The sequence below is a fragment of the Ixodes scapularis genome, unplaced genomic scaffold, assembly GCF_016920785.2.
Source record: "Ixodes scapularis isolate PalLabHiFi unplaced genomic scaffold, ASM1692078v2 PGA_scaffold3__209_contigs__length_174095766, whole genome shotgun sequence".
Lineage (NCBI taxonomy): Eukaryota > Metazoa > Arthropoda > Arachnida > Ixodida > Ixodidae > Ixodes > Ixodes scapularis.
This window is the reverse complement of record NW_024609868.1, coordinates 81873270-81894022: the sequence shown is the minus strand read 5'-3', so window position 1 is coordinate 81894022 and position 20753 is coordinate 81873270.

Here is a 20753-nt window from a genome sequence, read left to right as displayed (position 1 = left end):
GCGATAAGAGTCTTCCCGCGAGCGATTAAATATTACTGCGTTTACCCACGCGACCAACGGTCCCCCTTTCGTCCGTATGATGGTCTCTTTAACGGTTATTGCGGCACTTTACAGGCATAATGCCTCGAGCTACCTCGACCGGCGTCCAATATTCGTGTCTTATGATTTTTTTTTCTCATTTTCTCCTGGCTAGGTTCCGAGTTATTGGTTTATTTTGCTCAAATGGCTCGTGTTACACACAAAAAAAGGGCAATAGCACAATTGATTTATTCTGTTTGGGGTTTTTGTTTCTTCATTTTTGGTAAAGTTATGTAATTGTTTTAATTACCTCAGTATGATGGTAAGAGTTCCGCTACGCAGACTAATCTGATAATCCCAAGCGAGTCGGGAAGTCTGAGAGTCCTGCTAAACACACAAAGGGAAGATATTTAATTAAAATAACTCTTCCCTTCCTCATTGCATGTTCCTTCTTACCGGCTTTGAGCAGATCCGCTAATTAATTTCAGAATCTTTGATAAGCACTTTGAGAGAATCGGTGGTGGAAAATAGAAGCGCAATTTGTGGCTCACAAGTGTCGCTAAATATTAATTTAAATATAAATAAGTTCTTTATGCAAAGTTCTTATTGTCCCTGCTTCAGCCGAAATTTTCTAAGAATCGTCCCGTGTGGTTTTGCCATTTCTCTTCAGAGGTGCGGAAAATTTGTACTGCATTTTGACGCAATGAAACATCGTCCTACGTTCGCATACGATTAAGAATTTTCGAGCAGCATTGCAACTCCCTTGGGGTCTTACCTATAAAAGGCTTGAATTCACAGCCATATTTTGATCTTTATTTTCAACAACGTTAAAAGTACCTTTATTTTACTGAATTTAAAGTACTAATTCAAGTAATTTAGAGAACTTGTACTTTACTTTAAGTACATTCTCTGCGTATGCACTTCTACTTCCTTTAAAGAATTTCCTGGTACTTTCTGAGGGAAGTACGACTCCCGACTCTACAGTTCATTCCACAAATTGGTCGTATTAACATAGTATCACAAATGTATGCCTTTTCAACTTTCAAGAAATACTAGGAGGGATAATCTACTCTCACGAGAAACGCGAGCAGAGGGCGCATTGCTCCGTTTGCAGTGGGGTCGGTTTTCCCGCAGCATTTCGAACTCTTGCTACTTCTCGCTCGGTCAGCGCAAGCGAGGAGTTTAAAAATATTAGGAGAGGACGCTCCTCCACGGGATCATTGCTTGAGGAAACTACGGGGTTGACGTCATGCTCTCTCCATCATAAAAGATTGTGTTAAAAAGTACTTGTATTTTCCTTTGAAATTCCATGATATTAATAGTACATTAAATCACGTACACTGCGCCCAGTGTACTTACTAATTTACTTGAAGTGCATAACCTCTCATTTTCTTTGTACTTTGCTTCAAGTACTTCTGATATGTGCTTTACCCAACACTGACTTTCAACCCTTTGTTCTTGAAGCCAAGAAACGTCTGGTGAGGGATAAATGTCGTATGCTTGGCGATCCTAAATAATAAATATTAAACGTCTTATTTCGCTCATTAGGGCCGTACTGAACTATTACGCAATCGCGGGCGGTTTTCCTGCCCTACGTGAAAGCGAACCAAGCAGCCGAAAACACGAGGAGAATGGATGAACTTGAAAACACCCAAACAGCTGAATTACTGGTGTGAATTAACCTCAAGGAAGGCGTAAAATAAAAAAAAAAAGTATACCGTGTCTGCTGCGTGCATTAGGCTTGTTTCTCAAAGACCACTTTTTCTGCTATCGATGAGTGATAACGGGCCACATTTTCGGGTGATGCCACGTCCTCATCTCTGAAAAACACTATCGTCTAGTACAGAACCAAGTGTAGGGCGTGTGTAGATATTGCACGGTCATGTCTTCGCCCGATGAAGTTCAATACGAGCTTATGTATTGACTAAATAGACAGTGCTCTACCCCGGCCTCTTTTCAAAACAGGAAAAAAAACATATAAAACAAAGCTTTATTTTTGTGCTTGGACAGGACACGGATGTCTCAAAACGAACCTTCCCCGAAAACAAGACGCGAGGAAATATACATTGCGAGGCTCATTCCATCAATTTTTACACATGTGTTAGAGCCTCGACATGGGAAACGGGTAACCAGTTAAGGCTTAAAAGGGAGCGTTTAATACACGTCTGGCGGGTACGCCTGTCCAGCAAAAAGAGCGGTGCGCTACGCAGGTGGTGGCCAGTCTTAAGTAGTAACGCGTTACTAGTAACGCGTTGCTGTAACTTCGTTACTTTTTTGGTAACTTGTAACTGTAACAAGTTACTTTTTAAAAATGTAACTTGTAACTGTAGTTCTATTACTTTTTTCTGAGGTAACGATGAAAGTAACGAGTTACTTTTGTCGTTACTTTCCAGTGAGTAATATATCATTGAATGAGTACAATCTAGCTATTCCTTACACTTCCCAAATTGTCTGTTCTGACATTTCGAGTGTCAAGTTGGCCTTGCACAAAATTGCGAATACGCGTTCTTTATTGCGGCGACAAAGAGACACAGTTCTTGCGATCAGTGGCATGGCATGGGATTGGTAGAATGGCGCGATGATGCAGAGTATTTATACACTTGATTTTCTAACGATTAAACCAGTTGAAGTTAGCGCATTGTGTTGTCTCGTTCCTACTCTTCGTCCCTGTCGTGAAGCGCTATTATGTTCTCCAAGTTTCAGTATCAACTCGCCCAAGAATCCGCATTACTGAACTTTATTGCGAGTCACGACTTGAATATAGCCACGTGTAGATTTGATGAAAAAAAATCTAGTTATATTTACGCACGCTCTTGTACTTTTTGAATGAATACTTCCATATTAGTATCTGAAGCACTATTCATGCGGCGTTTTTTTGTTCCTGCACAAACGCTTTTTAACCGGGTGAACCAACTGTGAATCAACGATACACGCGGAGAGCACTGCGCATGTTTCGTATTTTGATTTTGCGACACAACCCGGCGGTGGTGTCAACAGTCGAGGCAAAATTTACTGCTGTTTTCGCGGGGTTTGTTTCTGACTTGCCGGGTACGAACTGAGATACGTCCCAAGACTCTATGAACACAGCGCAACCATCAACGAGCCAGAAATTTGCTACTGTTACCAAGGGTAGGGCATTTGAATTGGGTCCACGTTTACCCCATGCAATTCCTTCCAGCGCGCCAGTTGGGCACCTCTCAGCAAGGGCAGGCACGTGTTCGCAATTAAACGAGGGAAACTTTCAGACACTAATTTCGAGAAGCAACTGCGGCTAAATTACAATTCGAAGTAATAAGCGCACTTTTTAATTTTATGCAAACAAACTTGGTGAAAGGCGTTTTCTAGTTTTTCCTAATTTTTTTCGTGTTATAAAAAAGTAATTGAAAAGTAACGTCGTTACTTTTTAAAAGTAACTGTAACTGTAACGAGTTACTCTTTTGTTGAAGTAACTGTAACGGTAACTTCGCTACTTTTTTCTGAAAGTAACTGTAATTGTAACGAATTACTTTTTAAAAGTAACTTACCCAAGACTAGTGGTGGCGCGAGCTTGGGGTCAGTCGTCTTCTTTTGCGAGGGCGCTAACACTCGGCCATCCTGAAATTCAAGTGTCCTCACTTGATGTGTCTTCAATGTCAACATCAAAGGTGTTGACTCGTTTCAGCTTGTCGACGGGAGTTGTTGACGCGTAGAAACGTTGAGTTCGCTCCTGGCCAGGTATACCTTCAATGCGGTAGGTGTCATTAGAAAGTCGCATCGATTTTCCGCTGCAAGTGCGCCTTCTTGTTCTTTTTTTTCTTTTGCGAGCCTCTGGTGTTTCTCACGGAAGGTTTGTTGTCGTAGCCGCCGTCGTTGGTTCGGTGCTGGTGATTCGTATTGCGGTGAGGTCGCTTTCTTGGTTGTCTTCTTACCGACGCGTTTTCGCTCTGCATTCTTGCCTCCTTTCTGCTTGTTCGGTGGTGCTCGCCAATTTCCTTCTGACTGTCTACTCTGATGTTGAGACTCGTGAGGGTCGTCGTAGGAAATGATGCAGGGCGTAACCGGATTACCCCTCTTCTTCACGTGGCGTTGGTGACCAAATTGGCCGTGGCCTGCGCAGCTGTAGCAGTAGCATTCCTTAACTGGACGCGTCTTGAAAGGCGCTCGCACGATAGGACCGTCCTCTGTTGTAGGTTGGTATCTCCTCCACAGATAAGAACAAAGCTGAGGTCCTGTTCGTACATCTTCTGCTTTGATTGGTTCCAGAAGGTCCGTCGCCCTTCGCTTGATGGCGGTTTCAGACGTTTCTGAACACCAGGAGCCTCTGATTGCTACATCGCCTTTTGAAGTATTGACGTTGGAACCGGATATGTTCAAAGTAGGCAAAACCGTATCGCCATCTTCTGTGACGTTGATTACACAAGCAGGTAAACAGTGTTCCTTGCCTTCTTGCATCCGCAACTGTGCGTCAACAAAAATCGCCTTGGCATTCTTTTCTGCCCCTGAACCGGTTGCCGCATCGGATCGGTGGAACGCTTCCCCGACGGCGGTGAGTCGGTCGTCCAAACGTTTGAGGCACTCCATCAGATCCTCTGAAGTAGAAAACTTGACAGCGCTCAGGCTCCGAATGAGCGTTTCGTCACTGATGCCGGACTCTGCAGGTGGTCTTGGGTCGTGCGTGTCCTGGGTTGCGGCACGAAGCAGGTCAGCCATGCCCGCGACCGTTCCTCGCATGGCGGCTTGTACAGCCTCTTGTACAATAGTCTGAAGTACAGACAGATCACGTGTCGGTCCATACAACCCAGTCTGAATTGTTGGTGGAACGTTTGTTGGGCCTGCCAGCGGTATTCGTTGCCCCACGGTGTCGGTATCGGAGCGTTCCGAAGCTTGACCTGCCATGCCATCTTGGCTCGTGGTTGCGTCGTCGCTACCGCCAAGGCTCGTGCTCCCTGTTCCAGTCGCAACGGTTGCTGGAAGTCGGGGAGGACCCGCCGCCGCAGTCTGCCGTATTCGGTTCCGCTCGCTCCGCCGCCGCCCTTCCTCGTCCATGTCGAGGTGCTGGTCGGTGCCGCTGCTGTGACGATTCGTGGCCACAGAAGTCGACTTGCGCTCGGTCGTGGCCGCTGGATCAGGCTTGGTCCATCCCACTTCTGATATGTTAGAGCCTCGACATGGGAAACGGGGGACCAGTGAAAGTTTAAAAGGAGCGTTTAATACACGTCCTGCGGGTGCGCCTGTCCAGCAAAAAGAACGGTGCGCCACGCGGGTGGTGGCGCGAGCTTGGGGTCAGTCGTCTTTTGCGAGGGCGCTAACACACGGTTGTATTTTGGGGTCGACTTCTCAACATAATAACAGCATGTTTCGATATCACTGCCAACTCAGAATGAGTCTGGCAAAATAGTTATTGGGGTAAAATATTTTTTTTTCTTGGGAGTCAAATTTATAATGTGACAGACGTTTCCTACTCAAGTACTTAAATATATTTTTGGAAGTTCAGCGTCCTAAAAGCGACTAAAAAACATGGTTCTACTTCGAACTCGACGTCATAAAATAGAGCGTGTTTCGGAATTGATCCCAACTTAAAATATGTTTCGCGAAACAAAAATTAAGCTAATTACTTTTCTTTGTCTCTGGGAGGGTGCCGGGGTTATTTTGTGCTATATTTGTCATGTTCCGATACCAAAACAATGTTCATTGGGGAGTTTGGTGTGCCTTTAAGGAGCCAAAAAAATTTATTCGTCAATTAAAAAGTAAATCGAGAAAACAAAGACGACGCCAGGCCCGCCAGACCCACAATATCTTCTCACGGTCGAACGCCATTAGAAGGCCATGAAAAAGGTAAAACAATAGACAACGGCATTACTCGGAGGTCCGAAGCACTGAAAGCCAAAAGTCCAGAGCCTAAAGCGGATCCAGAACAATCATCGACAGTTACTGCCCCCCCCCCCCCCCCCCCATCCCCGCACACACGCAGAGACGAACTCATTGGAGAGTCAGCCAAAAGGGGGTAGCTGGTATAAACGACCAGCATTGAGACATCAAGTCCTCAGCGACCGTTAGGTCTTGTCGAAAAGGAAGAGTTAGTCCTTAAGGGGACCCGACTGGACCACGTTAGCTGGAAAAAAAGGACGGTGCAAGCCCTGGGATTTTCTGTACGACTCACGAGTGAAGATTTGTTGCGTTCCTTTTGCGAATCACTTTGCACGATGACTTTATTTTTATGAGTGCTGTATAATATTTTTGCGAATAATGTACTAGCGTATTAGTGCTCTTTTTTGCACGCTGTTTTATGTTGAAAGCTTGCTCCTCTGAACCAAAGAACGGATCCCCCAATTCCTCCATTTCATCATCTAGCAACTCCAACATTGGGGATACTCAGTGTCAGTGGATAAAATACTAAGGAATAAAATGCGTATGCTCCAAGAGGAGCCGTTTCTTGGCCATACAAGAAAAAAATATACTGCAAGAGAGGACAAACTTGCGAAGACGTTATTTTTCTCTGCTTCATACAAAATGTAACACATTCATTTGGCACATCAAAAATGTTTAATCTTTCGTTTTCCCGATAAAACTTCTTCAGAAGTGAGGCTGTTTTATTTTGTGTGATTTTCTATCCGACTTAATGTGGAGAGTTATTTCTGCATAAGCTTCTTGTAAATCCAGTGGACTGGAATTGCAATGAACATGCAGGTTAGAGCTAACTGAATTTAACTCTTTAGTTTCTTCCAGATCAAACTGATACAAGCCGGATACTGAAAAAATAGCCGCTGGATTTTGACCAGACCGTCATATGCATAACAAGGTTTGACGGGGAACGCATTGGTTACTGACGTTCAGTGTCGGCCTTGCTGGCACGCACCGCCGTGTCTTTTCAAAGCGTCGCCACGTCCTCCTTTCCTGTCGCTTATTTTTCTTTTTTTTTTCTCATTCCTTTAAAAGCTTCAGGCACCGGGCGAAGTTTTTGGAAGCGTTGTGGCGTTCTCTTTTTCTGCTTCTTATGTTCTCTTTCTGGTCGTTGTCCCGAAGCTTTTGACAGCTAGCCAACTTTATACTGCGTTTCAGCTTAAAGACCGACGTCCAGTTCGCGCTCTCCGCTTTTCCCCCGTTTCCTCCTCTCCCTCCACTACCCAGTCTACCGTTCCCTGTTTCCTCCTCCCCCAAGGTGAGGAGGATCTTCTGCCTTGCAGAATCTCGAGTCTGGTCGTCGGCCTTTAAGTCCAGACGCAGCCGACGCTCCGAGCTGATGGGACCAATCAGGCGACGTTAAAATGGCACCCATCATGGTGTTCGTCATGTTTCTCTACGCGTGTTATCATCGCTATACCAAGCATAAACAAAAAATTGCCTAGTGACTTGCGCTTCTGGCTCTGCTGCCTTCCACTGTGCGACGCGACGCTCGCAAGATCTGAGTTAGCTTCGGTAAGAATACAAATCTGCACTGATATAATACCCTGAGTAAATAGCAAGAGCGCCCATTTCTTCGTGTTTTTTTCACATGTGTTATTTGTCTGTCTAGTTCGCGGTCTTAAAATTGAAACTTACGACGGACCCAAAAACAGCAAATTAAACTCTGCCAAGTACCACACCAACCGAAGCAAATAAGCAAAATAACAAAGGAATGTTAAATTGAGCAACTTGAGACATGAAACATAGCAAAAATATACTCGGAGTCAAACGAGAATTTCGGGATAACCGTCGATCTTCGCGTTTTTCTTCCATCGATATATGGGGGTCATACAATACAATGCTGCCGGTTTCGCCGATATCTCCCTTTTTCTCCAATCTTCCCCGTTCTTCTTGATTTTGACGTCTCTTTTCGTTGCGCCGGGGCCGCTTGTCTATCAGAACGCCGGAAGAACCCGCCAAGACAGAAAGGGAGCCATACAAAAGTGGACGAAGAGTTCCGGCTGCTATTCAGATCTCCCAGTGGAGGAGGTCGGGGGGGGGGGGGGGGGGGAGGGGGAGGGGGAGATGGTTGGAACGGATGGGGGAGGGGATGGGGAGGGTGAGGGGGATGAGAAGGGGAGAGGAAACCAACATTTTGGGGAATGGGGTTTTTCTCCACATCTCAAATCGACTGATCTTTCGATTGCGTCGTTGCATTTTCGGCGGTTGTTCTGCGCGCTAGGAAGCAGCCACTGCGCATCATTTCCGGTTTTTTTTTAAGGTTCAAAACCTCCTTCCAATGTTGCGGCCGTGTGTTTGAACGCATGGAAGTTGGTAAAGAGTGAGTGTTAGCGTGAGAGTGCGTGTGCGTGTATGTGAGTGTGTGTGTGAATTTGAAAGTGTGTGTGTATTTGCGTTTGTTTGCATCTGTGTGTGTTTTTGCGTGTTGTAAAACTTAGTTTAAGGATTTCTAAAGCTCTTGCGTTTTACTCTTCGCCTTGTCAGGGTCCTTTTAACCAGTAAAAACTTACAGAGAAAAGGACAAATCTTGGACGAATGTGGTTGCTCTGGAGAAAGTATACAATGCCAGTTCGCCAGGAAGGTTTATATCCGCTTTCTCGAATGCATGTGGGCACTGTTTCCCCCCTCCGGATACAGTAGGTTTCACACAGGAGCCGCGCCATCTGAATGAGCCAAACACGTTGCCTTTTCGTGCGTTCTTTAGAAAATGCGCTTTCTAAAAAGCATAAAATAACAGCAACTCACAGAACCGCTGGCATCTTAATCTCGCGCTTTCTTCTGCGTTTATGAACAAGGTGAAGCAGATGTAAAATTTATTTACGTAAACACCTTTGTACGGTCGTGCCTGTATGTGTTATGTCTCCATTTGGCAAATTTAATTTGTTCAACGGACTCACAGCCAGGTAACAAACACACAGCCCAAAAATTGAACTTGGGATAGTTAAATCTGTATTCTTATCCACCGAAATTATCCTCAGCTACAGTCACTGGCATCCTAAGAAAGGTAGAGATTCAGCTACTGAGAGTTATTTTAAGCCAAGAACACCATGAATATATTCGATTCGGTACAGCTACACATAAATGTACCAATCACTCGTTGATTGGTCGCTTTCTAAAATGTTTCACAGTTTACAGTAATTAACTTTTTCTTTTATTCGGATCAATTCAGTCATATTTTTTTCTTGGGATCGAATATTAACTGTGGCAATTGGTCGAGACAGTTTTCACTAAGATATTTTCAGAGCATGGCCATGTCTGCTCAATTGGAACAGAGCGGAAACGAGAAACTCGATTGATCGTGACCGTGGAGTGCTGGTGGCGTTGTGAATCGACATTCTTAATACAGTAATGAGAAATTAACAAGCTTACGTGTAACTACGAAGCTCGGATATTTCATTCATTGAAGATGCTTTTAGAATAACAACATCGCAGAACGAACAGGGTCTGTCATATATGCTAGTACATGTCATTTAAAAATAAGTTATTTCTTACTTAGAGCGCATTTTAACGAGTGAATATGTGTCGTGTAGTAGGGTAGACTAAAACTAGAACGTAAAGGCGAGGAGTGATTGACTTGAAGTATACGCAACTACAACCTCGTTCAATTTGCTTTGCCCTCTGTGGACGTGTTTCGATAGCTTAAGGTCAAGAAGAGAAGTCCTTCGTTGTTGTGACGCTAGATATTTTTAACGTGATTTACGCTGTAAAGTTTAAAAAAATAGAAGGGTTATTTTTAAGAGCCTGCCGTCTTAGGATTTTATCGGTGAGCTACCGAGTGCAACTTACCGACTGGAACCAAGCATACGACATCCCCGTTTATTATTCAGCCGAGGAAAAAAAATCCATTCTCTGGCGAATCTTCTAGCTCGCGTATATGGACATTTAGTGGAATGACAGAAAGCTTTAAATTTTGACATTATCCGTAATAAAGCACCTGTTCTGAATGTTGCCAAGCCAGAAACTTTGCAGTGTCTGCGTTTACATGGACCGAGTTTTAGAACACGCCCGGTATCAAACATTGACGGCTCGAGCTGACAGAATGTTAAAAAAATCAACGCTTTGTGATATGTTTTTTTTTTTTTTTTTTAGTTCGGCCAAAACACACGCGTCTCGTATATATAAGAACTATAATTGATTCCGTCTAAGCAATGTTTGGCTCAAAAAAAAAAAAAAACACTTCATGGGTTGTTTAAACCATTAAACGTAGATAGGTGAGGGTGTGGACTTGAGCTGAATGGTGATTCATTGTAGAAGATAAAAAGGCTCAAAACACTTCGGACAAGTTAAAGGACGACAAACTCCTCAATGTGTTACTTGTAACTGAAGTTTAATAATATAACAAAAAAAAACATATACACACAATACAATAAGCACATAGAACGGAGTAAAGAACACAACATTGAAAAATTATGTTTTGTGTGTATGTGAACTTCACTAACTCTTTCCAATCCAGCTAAAAAAAGGTGAAAATCATCAATTGATATCTAAAAATAATCGTTACATTTTCGCATACTCTTTCAATTGGCCTGGCCTCTAATAGTAATTTTTGTCAATACTGCAACTGCAACATGACCCCTAAAACCAATAATTCAAATGTTTAATAACGAATTTTAGTTAATTAGCCGACTTACCACGACGATTATCCCCTCATCTAATGTCCTCTGAGCCTGATAAATCTATGGCGAAAACAACACTCGCCTCTCATCCCATTTTAAAAAAATGATATGTTTTATTGAAGAACAAACACACTGTATAGATTTTTTCTGAAACACATGCACTATGTAACGCACGGTGGCACTCGTTGTTACCTTATGTTATGAGACGACCCTTGAATAGTTCGCAACGAGCTTTGGTTGAAGATATCGGTTCGGAAAGCGCCGCCAAAAGGAAAAAGAAAGCTTACCTGAGAAGCCCGAGATAGGATTAGCCACTCAAGAGTGACTGGCAGTAAAGAAAATCTAATAAAGATGAGAGTGTAGCTTTTTGGGGTATTTTTTTTTTGTGTTCCCTAAGGTAACTAAGAGGCTAAAGTAGTCCAGGTACGCAGCTCTAATCACATTAATTAGTGTGCTTTCGACGAGGTATTGATAAGTTTTAGTATTTTGTCTGCCATGTTGTATAGCCTAGAATATCTGAGAAAGTGCCGAGACATCCAACATTAATGATTGTCTTGATCCGGGTCTCAGACGGATTATTAATGGAAGTGATTGTTAACGTTATTAAATCTATCTTATTATATGAGCTTCATTCTTGGTAATTGTTATTCGGAAGACAAATTGGTACACGAGAAAACGCTTCGAATATGAAGCATATCCGCGAGACATTCCGTGTATGTGTTGATCTCGCGGCGATATTTTCGGCTACGCCTAAGAGATATCTCCAGATTCTGCAATATGCTCGGCGCTCGTTTGAAATTAGAACTATTTTAGACGACAGTACCTAAATAGTATTGAATGGATTACAGAAAATCATGCGTACAAACCAAACACGCAGTTACTATATCACTTTCTATTGGAGACTATATATTAATTTTTGTGTCTTGATTTTTCTATCTTTCCAGGTGAGTCTCATCTGTCTCGGACATTGCTTTGGACGCTGACTATTTTTGTTAGCTGGTGAAATCGGTGAGTGCTTGTACAACTTGAACTCTCGCTATTTCATAATGAATGATGCCTCCAAAACTCTAAGGTCGCTGTAAAAAGTTTCATATTACAACTTGTCTTACCGTACGTCCGAGTGCACTCAAAGTAGAGCAGACACGCCAAGCTCATACACATAAATTAAAACCGAAAAGTCGTCGTACACTATTTGCACTTGATTGGATTGACCAACGGATTAGCAGGCACACAGAAAAGAAATACGGCAAGCGCCATGATGTTGTAGTGCTTTATTGACCTGACTGGCTGGTAGAGTCGACTGCGTTCGGCCCTAAGGTGGAACGAGGTATAGTAGTGAAAATAGAATTCCGAGGACACCTAAGCACTTCTTACGAGTTGTGAGTGCAAAAACATAAATATCGTTCTTCGCGCCGCGGTCGCTTCTTTTCATCTCGACGCCTCGGCCTTTTCTGCTCCTCTCGGTGGGGGCCGCAGCGCCATGGAGTGTGGGGTGGCGTTCCTTGGAACTATGTCGAGCGCGAGCCAATGGGAGGTTATCCATCAATTCGCTGCAGGGAAATTTAGGTGCCGTTTGGCGCGGCTTCTATAGGTGATAACGCCGGTTCGCTGCACGGGACAGTTAATAGTACGTTCGCACTAATAAAAATGTAGCGGTTGAAGTGAGAACTTTGTGCGCATAATGCATTTAGATGAGACAGGCATTTTTGAGCTGCCATAGTCTAAAAGATAAAATACGTCTAGCACATTGAACATCATGTACTCTAAGCTATATATCCCTAGCCTACCCCTTTATTTATATTCACAAGTGTACGTGTTACATGAAGTCGAGAAAGTAGAGTTATGAAATGTAATTTTTTATTTAAGCGTGAGTTAGCAATACGTGTGCCTTGTAGTTTTCAAAGGAGGTGACATTATTCAAGGGCGAAGTATATGACATTGCTCTGATGTAAAATGTTTATCAAGTGGCGGATGACGTTGTCGGTCAATCAATGTTTGACAGAAAAATAAAGCGGAAGTCAGGGCACTAAAAATTTACAACATTATAAACTCTCGGTGCCTTCAGTGCCTCTTCAACATTTAATTCCCTATCTTGTTGTTTTAGATAGTAAACCTTCAGATTAACCAGTAGGTGTAAACAACCTCACATTTTTTTGCCAAACTTCGCGTCTGTACATTTTGCATTGTTTAAGAACCGTAAAAAAAATCATTTGACACAATGCACGGGTATTAACGAGCACGTAGTACCTATATGATTATAGTACTTCTAGGTTAGTTCAAGAATAAATGTTAAAATACAATTTAAGCTTTTATGTTTTTAATATTTTTGCATAGCACTTTTTTATAGCACGTCAGAGGTCTGAAGATGGAAGATTGTTATGAGCAGGCGGAAGAGATTCCTTTCAAAGTTATAATTTCTTTTATTCGAAAATTAATGAATGCTATTTGGCAGGTATCAGCAGATTATTTCAACAAACTTCGTAGCCAATATTGCCGCGGGACAAGGTCTGAAACAAAAGCCGGTACTTTCACAGGTAATTTCATCGGACAGCTCAGCTTATATAATTTTTGCAAACACATGCAAGATGTCCTGTGTCCTGTGTAACACAGCGCTTGGGTTTACACTCCCACTAGCTAAGGACCAGTGTCAATCCAAATAAAAGCTGCATCCAAGATTGTCCACGCTTCATCGAGGTCTCTTTAAATTTCATGGTTTTCGCGGCCTTCGAAGATAACTTCCATTACTGCTTTTCAGCTCGTCCACCTATTATATTTTGTACGAACGTCCTAACGTGTAACCAGCAAAAAGGAGATTTGCATTATCGAAGTGGACGAGGAGAAAAACCTACTTTATTGACATAATCTCGATCGCTTATGAAGATGAGGGCTATAATGGTTTGCTCCAACATGCTGTCTAAGCGGTCGAAAACGGTGCCATGTGGTAATCGATGTGCACAAACATTCCCAAAAAGCTTTGCTGAAATGTTGGAACCCGGACGACGCCGGTTGTTAGGAGACTACGCTGTGTCTACAACCCTTCGCCTAGAGTAATGTTTGTTGCGTTATGCATGCACGAGGAGCACTATGTCTCGTTTTCCTTGTTTTGTTCTCACGCTAATGGCTTTTATGACTGATTTTGGTTATGTGTATAGGTGTGTGTATAGGGATCCATAAAAAACAAAAGTGAAGTGGTCTGTGTGGACAGAGTTTCTTGGAGCAAGAAGGAATCGAGTTCTGATAAGCGCAGTGTGAAATGCAACAACGTCGATTAATCAGGTATAGGGAGAAAAGACACATCGGTAATTTCCCAAGGCGTTTGTTACTGCAACTAGTGTATTGTGAAAATATTGTTGTCGGTATTTCTCACTGCCAGTTCTTGTCTCCCCTATCCATGATTTATTCAGTGGCTCTTTGTTAAATGGGAGGGAGATATATTCTTACGAATTATGAGTGTAAAATACTACATGCCAAAGAAAATAAACACCTAATTAAGCGGTCTTTCGCCTTAAAAGTAGCAAGAAACCGGAGTCTGCTTCAAGAGGCAGGCAGACATGACGGACTTCCTTGCTAGATCAGACGTGGACTTTATAGTTCCGCGGTTCTCCGAAAGGTTGCCTCTCAGAACACTCGTTTATTTTCGCGGTTTGTGTAGAACCTTCAATGGCCAAAAGGAATTACACATTGGCCGCAATTATCCGTTTATGCTCCTTCGACACCCAGTCAAGCTTATTGATTTTTTCAGGCGATATCGGAAATGTAGTCTTGAGCATGCACCGTGAATAAGAACCTCAAATATGACTTTCGGTAGATGCCCCCCTTTACGGGTTTATATTACCATGTCCCTATAAAGAAAATTAAAGTGTGTTTGCATAAGCGGACATTCGTAGACGTCTCTGTACCCGTTCTAATAAACAAAAGATAACACGCTAAGTTTTGTTTTTAACGACCAACAGCACAAAATATTTCCGATGATGCTTATCAAGCAAACGCAGTCGACTTTGCGTAAGAAATTTTTGTCGTCACATAGAAAAGAGAGTATGCGAGATTTAAGACGAAAATATGCACCAAACCTTTTATTAAAAAAAAAAAACGCTCCCATCTATTTGGACTCGGATTATTATTATGTGAACCATTGAGTATATGCTGAATATAAACCAATTTGATGAGCTACTACACCAATAACATAGTGCTTCGCTATATTTAAAGCGTCCTCATGCCCCTGGTGTTCCCCTGCGGTTTTTCGATCAAAACCACTTCTTTCTTTTTTTTCGCCACACCATTTCCTCATAAAAAGACAGCCAGTTCGGTTCACTGTTCAAATCGAGCAGCCCTCGTACCGAGCAAGGCGGTTTTTGTGAACCACACGTATGCAGGAACGGGTATTGCGTTGCACACATCACTCAGCCACGCTACATGTGTTAATGGTCCTGCCAGCTGCGTCGCAGTTTAGGCGAAAATACTCGCTTTAAAAATATACTGTTTCTATTTCCATTAATAAAATAATAGGGAAAGAGCAAAAAAAAAAAAAAAGCTGCAAATCGAAATTGGACGAGTTTCTGACATGTAGGCAGGTGGTGAGCGAACCGTTTGTACGGTAAATGACCACAGAAATGACGCCCACACACCAAAAAAAAAAAAAACTACGTTGTAGAGTAATTTAAGTAACAGTAAAACAAATCCTGGAACAAAGAACAGCAGTAGAGAGAGGTTAAATTATGTCAGTTCAAAAAGTTTTGCAAAACATACAAAATAAAGTTTTGGTCGAAATTGTGCCTGGATCTGTGTTACTGTTCGTAAGGTAATTTAAAAGTCGAGAAACTAAATGTTGATGCAAATGGTGCCCATACACATATCTGCATTTGGAAAACACTCCAGTATTCATTGTAGCGGGTGAGGTATTAACACTCTGTTCTAAAGCTGCTAATTGGAATAAAATTAGTTCCTTTTTTTACATTGATGCATAATCGATAATAATATATGGTAACCATTTTTTTTAATTTTTAGATTTGTAAACAGTCTCGGTATGAGAATCGTAGGGTACATTGCAAATCGCTCTCATAATTTTTTTAAGCAAGTAAATTTTTTTTTTTCAAGATCGAATACCGTGGTTGTACCCCAGAGGAGGCTCTAGTAACTTACATGGCAATAAAAGAAATCGTTGTAAATTAATATTATCACGCCGGTTGAAAGAGTGGAACTGTGGCAGGATGTCACAGCTTCACTAATTTTCCGAAGAAGGACATGTGAGCCACACTTCGTTTCCCAGCTCAAACATAGCTTGTGGGGTGAGCTCGTCACATCGCACCTCATGTCCTGCTAAGCGATGGACAAGTGCACTCGTACACACTCGTGGGTCTGTTCGGAACGCATTATTAAGTTGTCAACATAAGTCAAGCGGTCAGAGGCAGGGTATGGCAATCTTGCGAAGGAGAGGTAACATGGCCATACGAATTTCCTGTTCAAACAGGTATCATGACAGGAGCGTACCCGGTGGCTGGGATGTCCATGAATTGGGGTGCGGAGGAGGAAAAGAAATGGTCGAAATACATGTGTGTATTATAGGGTCGGCTGAATATTGGTAGCGAAGAAGAGGGGGGGGGGGGGTCTGAAGCCCCATAAGCCTCCCCCCTGGATACGCCACTGGCGGAAGCCCATAGTCCGCTTGCCGAGGAGGGTCTATGCTTGCTGCCGGTAGATGACGTCCCGAGCGCAGCTCCACTTGCGACATCAGTTGTCACGCTCTGTTTAAGACATTCTCATGCCACTGGTGCTTCCCTGTGGTTTCTTTTTAGAGAAGACCGCTTCTTCTTCCGCCACAATAAAGACACAGACGTATGACTGAATTGCTGCAACAGTGTATGCAATTTACAGGTATGATGTAGTTGTGTCTCCGCGGCGGGACAGTACTGCAGAAGCGCCTAATAGGGGATTTTTTAAAAGCCCACGAGGCAAAGAAAATTTTCTATGACAACATTTGTTAGAACGAAGTTTCGCCAAACGAGAAAGCAGTTCTTAACAAAGTTGCTTCGTGTACTCGTGGTATAATGTATAATTTGTGATTGGAACAGTATGGAGTGCGTTTCTAAATCAAACCTTAAAGTATTTTTTCTTAAATATACATAAAGTGCCTGTGACGTCGCATACCTTATCAAAAGAAGGTTAATATTTCTAGTACGTCACAAAACAGTCGTTTATCTTAAAACACATGCTACCGAGATTAATTCTAAAATATTCCCCAGAAGATTTTTTGTTTTATTTTTTATTCAGGTCTGACAAGCTTAATGAATAAATTAGTGTCAGTTTTTTGCATCAGCTAGTATAAAACCTTCGTCAAACTTTCAATGGAAATTAAAATAGGGTCCTATAGAAATTTGAAAGTAAAACTCTTTCAAAAGCAAACACGGGCTACTTACTTGCTCCGCTAATTTCACTCCCTTTTTCTGAAACAACTATTTAGAAAAATAATTCGGGCCTGAGAGTAAATCAAAGGAGTCATAAAGATGTACTTTACAGAATTGATATTTTTTTAATATTCAATTAGAGTGAGTTTGCTCCACAAAAATAAAAATTCGCCTACATGTAAAAAAAAAAAAAAAATCTTACTCACATGCCGCTTCCTCTTTTTCTGCTCTCAGTTCGATTAAAAAAAAACAATAAATAACGTAAACATAAGTTAATTTTAAAGAATATCGCGACCTTGGATTGTCCGCTCAAAAAAGTAGGGCAAGAAATATGCCTGCGCGTTATTATCTTAAGGCAGTAAGAAACTTAAAGTTTGATAAAGCTTTTTCTTTCTTATTTATTTTCTCGTAAGGTTCGTGCGGACTCTGCAATCTCGCTGTTTACGCAAAGTGATATCAAACTCACGGGCGTGCAAGCTTATTTCTACATTTTGATTTTCTTCCACAAGAACTAGCGCACAAAAAGCACATTTTAAAGCCACGTGCTTGCTTTCGGTATTAACACAACGCTGCACAAAACTCATAAAAGGGAGTATAGCATCACTTGAAACCGACTGAAACATTCATTGATGCGAAACATATTCGTAAGGGTAGAACTTCTTTAAGCTTTCGAGTAAGGCAGATAAAAAACTTGAGACCACGCACGTAAAGTTTAGAGTTTCCAAAAGAGAGTAAATACTATACATTCAGCACACATGAGACATGCGGGTCGAACCAAGACGTCTCTTTGCAAACAACGTCCGCTCCACAGCGCGATCTTCCCAACACGACGGGGTAAAGTGAAATTTCAGGAGAGGCGTCCTTAAGAGAAACCCAGGAGAACCTAATTTTCAAAACACCGCCCCCTTAGCGCTTCTAGCTTGAATTGTGTCCTCATGTCGTATGCGGTGTTGCAAGCGTCTACACAGGAAGACGGGTGCGGTCTCTCCATCAACCCCAGTTCACCAACCAAGAACACAACAAAAGGCGACGGTGTACATCAGCAGCATCGGAGGCTGGAACCAGCTACGCCTTTTTTTTGCGGAGGAAGCGTCTTATATATTGCGTGTCAGCCGCAGCTCTCGTCGACATCTCTCTTGTGAAAGAAATACTTTCTCGAGCTCCCATCCCCATCCTTCGCTGGTGCCGCTGCCGCCTCGCTGTCTGCACCATGTATATTTTTGCGACTCTTTTTTTCCCCCTTCGCCATGCAGAAAAGTCTCTTATTTAGAGGATCGCTTTTACATTCCTCCTATGCTTCGTTCTTCTCCAAAAATAACAGTGCAGTAGGAGCTACGAACTCGCCGGACCAATCATCCGCCTCCCGTTCATGACAAAGCTCCGCTCTTTGTAAATGAGTATGGGCGGGAAACCTGGTCACGTGGAAAAAGATAGACGTAGCATAGCTTCTACTTCACTGTCAGCTTAGGGGTGAACGGCGTATTGTATACTTTTCGCGTGGAGGTGTTATAGGCTTCTCGTAGCAAGTGCCGAAGAATTCTCTTTGCCGACGGCCCCTTCTCTTCTCCCAACGGTGCGCCACTGACAACGCCGGTCGAAGACTTCGCTGCACTTGCTGCACTTTGATCGCGGAAGAAAAATAAAAAAGCGAAAGAAATCGCAAACTTACTTACGATCATTTTTGCGTGTGTTTGTAAGCGTCTATTCTTCGTCTTTTCTCTTTTCCGCGGAGGGTTGTTCCCCGCTCTTTCCTTACTCATCGCAATTCTGTGTTAAGGAATGGCGCTGCTCTTGTTTCGTTGGTTGCTCTCCATCATAGATGAACGACCCGAGACGTGCGTGGCAACGACAAAGCGCAAAAAAACAAGACTTCTTTTTTTTCCGAAGAAGCCAGTTGTATTTTGCAGAAAGTTCTAAAAGTAATTCAAGAAAGCGGGGCAATTTTTTTTTTTTTTTGCATTCGTCGAGGGGTTGTTGAAGAGAGACTCAGAGGCCTGTAATTTGGCAGATTGTGATGAGGCTGGCGTGCTGTGTGATCACCGTGTGCGCATATTAGTTGAGAGGGTTGTTCGGTGTTGTATAGATAGAAAAGAAGGCACCCGGGGAGCTTCCGTGTTTTAGCCGATGTTGTTTGTAAGGCATAGGTTTAAGTAATAATTTATTGTACCCTAGATATCGTCGACTGCCCTGTGTGGCTTCTCGGTAGTTTCAATTAGAGCTAATCCTATTCCCAAGCTTTGTTTCAGGACCAGGCCGCGGTGCAGCAGTCGCGCTCCAAACCATCCCCAATATGTCGCTGCCCTGTGCGGTCGAAGCGAGCGCGTACACTGTACCGTTATGCGGTCTTGAGCGAGCTCTTCAATACACTTTCCTGGTCTGGGGCGACACTGGTTCTTTTTTATTAAAGTTATTTCCTTCGTTCCGAACAGTATGTGACTTGCTCCTCTTTGTCTCGTGTCTTTCTCTCCCTCTCGCTTCGAAACACATCAGAGTCGAGTGTTAGGCTTAGCGTTTGAGGCGTAGAGTTTTGAAACGCAGCACCAACGCAACCGAGTCGGCTGGGGCTAGATAAGAGGCGGAAAAATCGCGCGGGCGCCTTACCGCAACCGCTAGCCTTGCACCTGCTCCACGAGTGGTAACTTTAGTGCGCTACAACTCTTCTTACGCGCTCAAAGTCGTTCTGGAAATGACTGATTTAGTTGTTTTCGGTAACGCTCAGCAACTTCCTAATTGGAATCATATGTCTATTTCCACTAAATAAAATGTTAATTAACTATTTTTAATTAATTAGCTGGCTAATTAGTATGTTTTTGGCAATTCCTGACGTCCGCCGGGGCTGGTAGTTTATTCCCGAAGACAGTTTCTTTTTTTTTTTTTTTTTTTAACGCCAAAATGTTTAGGATTTTTCAAAGTCTTCGCAAAAATTAACACCCGGTATATATATGTATATATATTAGAAGCGCAAATTAGCATTGAGTACAAATTTCACGGAGCTACTTTATGGTCTTGTTCCCGGTGTCTTGGCGCACCACATCTCGGGCAACGTGGTGCGAAAGATCGCCCTGCGCCTAAACCAGGGAGGGCGGGTTTGGTTCCCGACCAAACCCGCCCGTACACACGCCGCCTCGCGGCGCTCCGCCGGGGGCCCAAGTACCCCCTACCGACGCTGTCCCCTGTGAGGAGAGAAAGTCGTCTGCTTCTCGCACGGGGGATGCGGTGACGTCATAATGACGCCAAACTCTGATCAGCTTTGATTGAAATGATAGTGGGTAGACCTCAATTCTAAATGCCTCGAGGTCAACTCACTATATATATATTTTTTTTTTCGATCAGCCGGTAGGAACTCGGCGTTCTGACGTCATTGCAACCCCTGTGCAAAGAGTAGACGGACTTGCGCTCCGTGTTGCACCTCGGTTGCTTGGTGTTAGGTCACGCGGCCGGCGTGCGAGTGCGCGCTTAGGACGCCTTAGAAAGCCCCTGCAGCCGGCTTTGGAGACCTGTGGACGGACACGGGCTGCGGTTCCGTTCTTAGGCCTCCCACGCCGTTATTGACAAGCAGCCGACTATAGCATGTCACCGGGTCGTAAGCGCACGGTGTCGTCGCCCCTGTATACACAAAAGCTATGCACAACAACAAAATGGCTCCGTCGTTTACCGCGCATCGCGCGCACGTCCTTCACGCACACGCTCAGTGACCTGACATACTTGCACCAGGAAGAAGAGGGGTTTCGGGAATGTTCACTCCGCGGAAAAGTGATGAGTCACCATGCTTTGTTATATAGAACCGCTGCGCGAAATGCTCACGGATTCGTTCAAACGTCGACGGGGCGGCAGC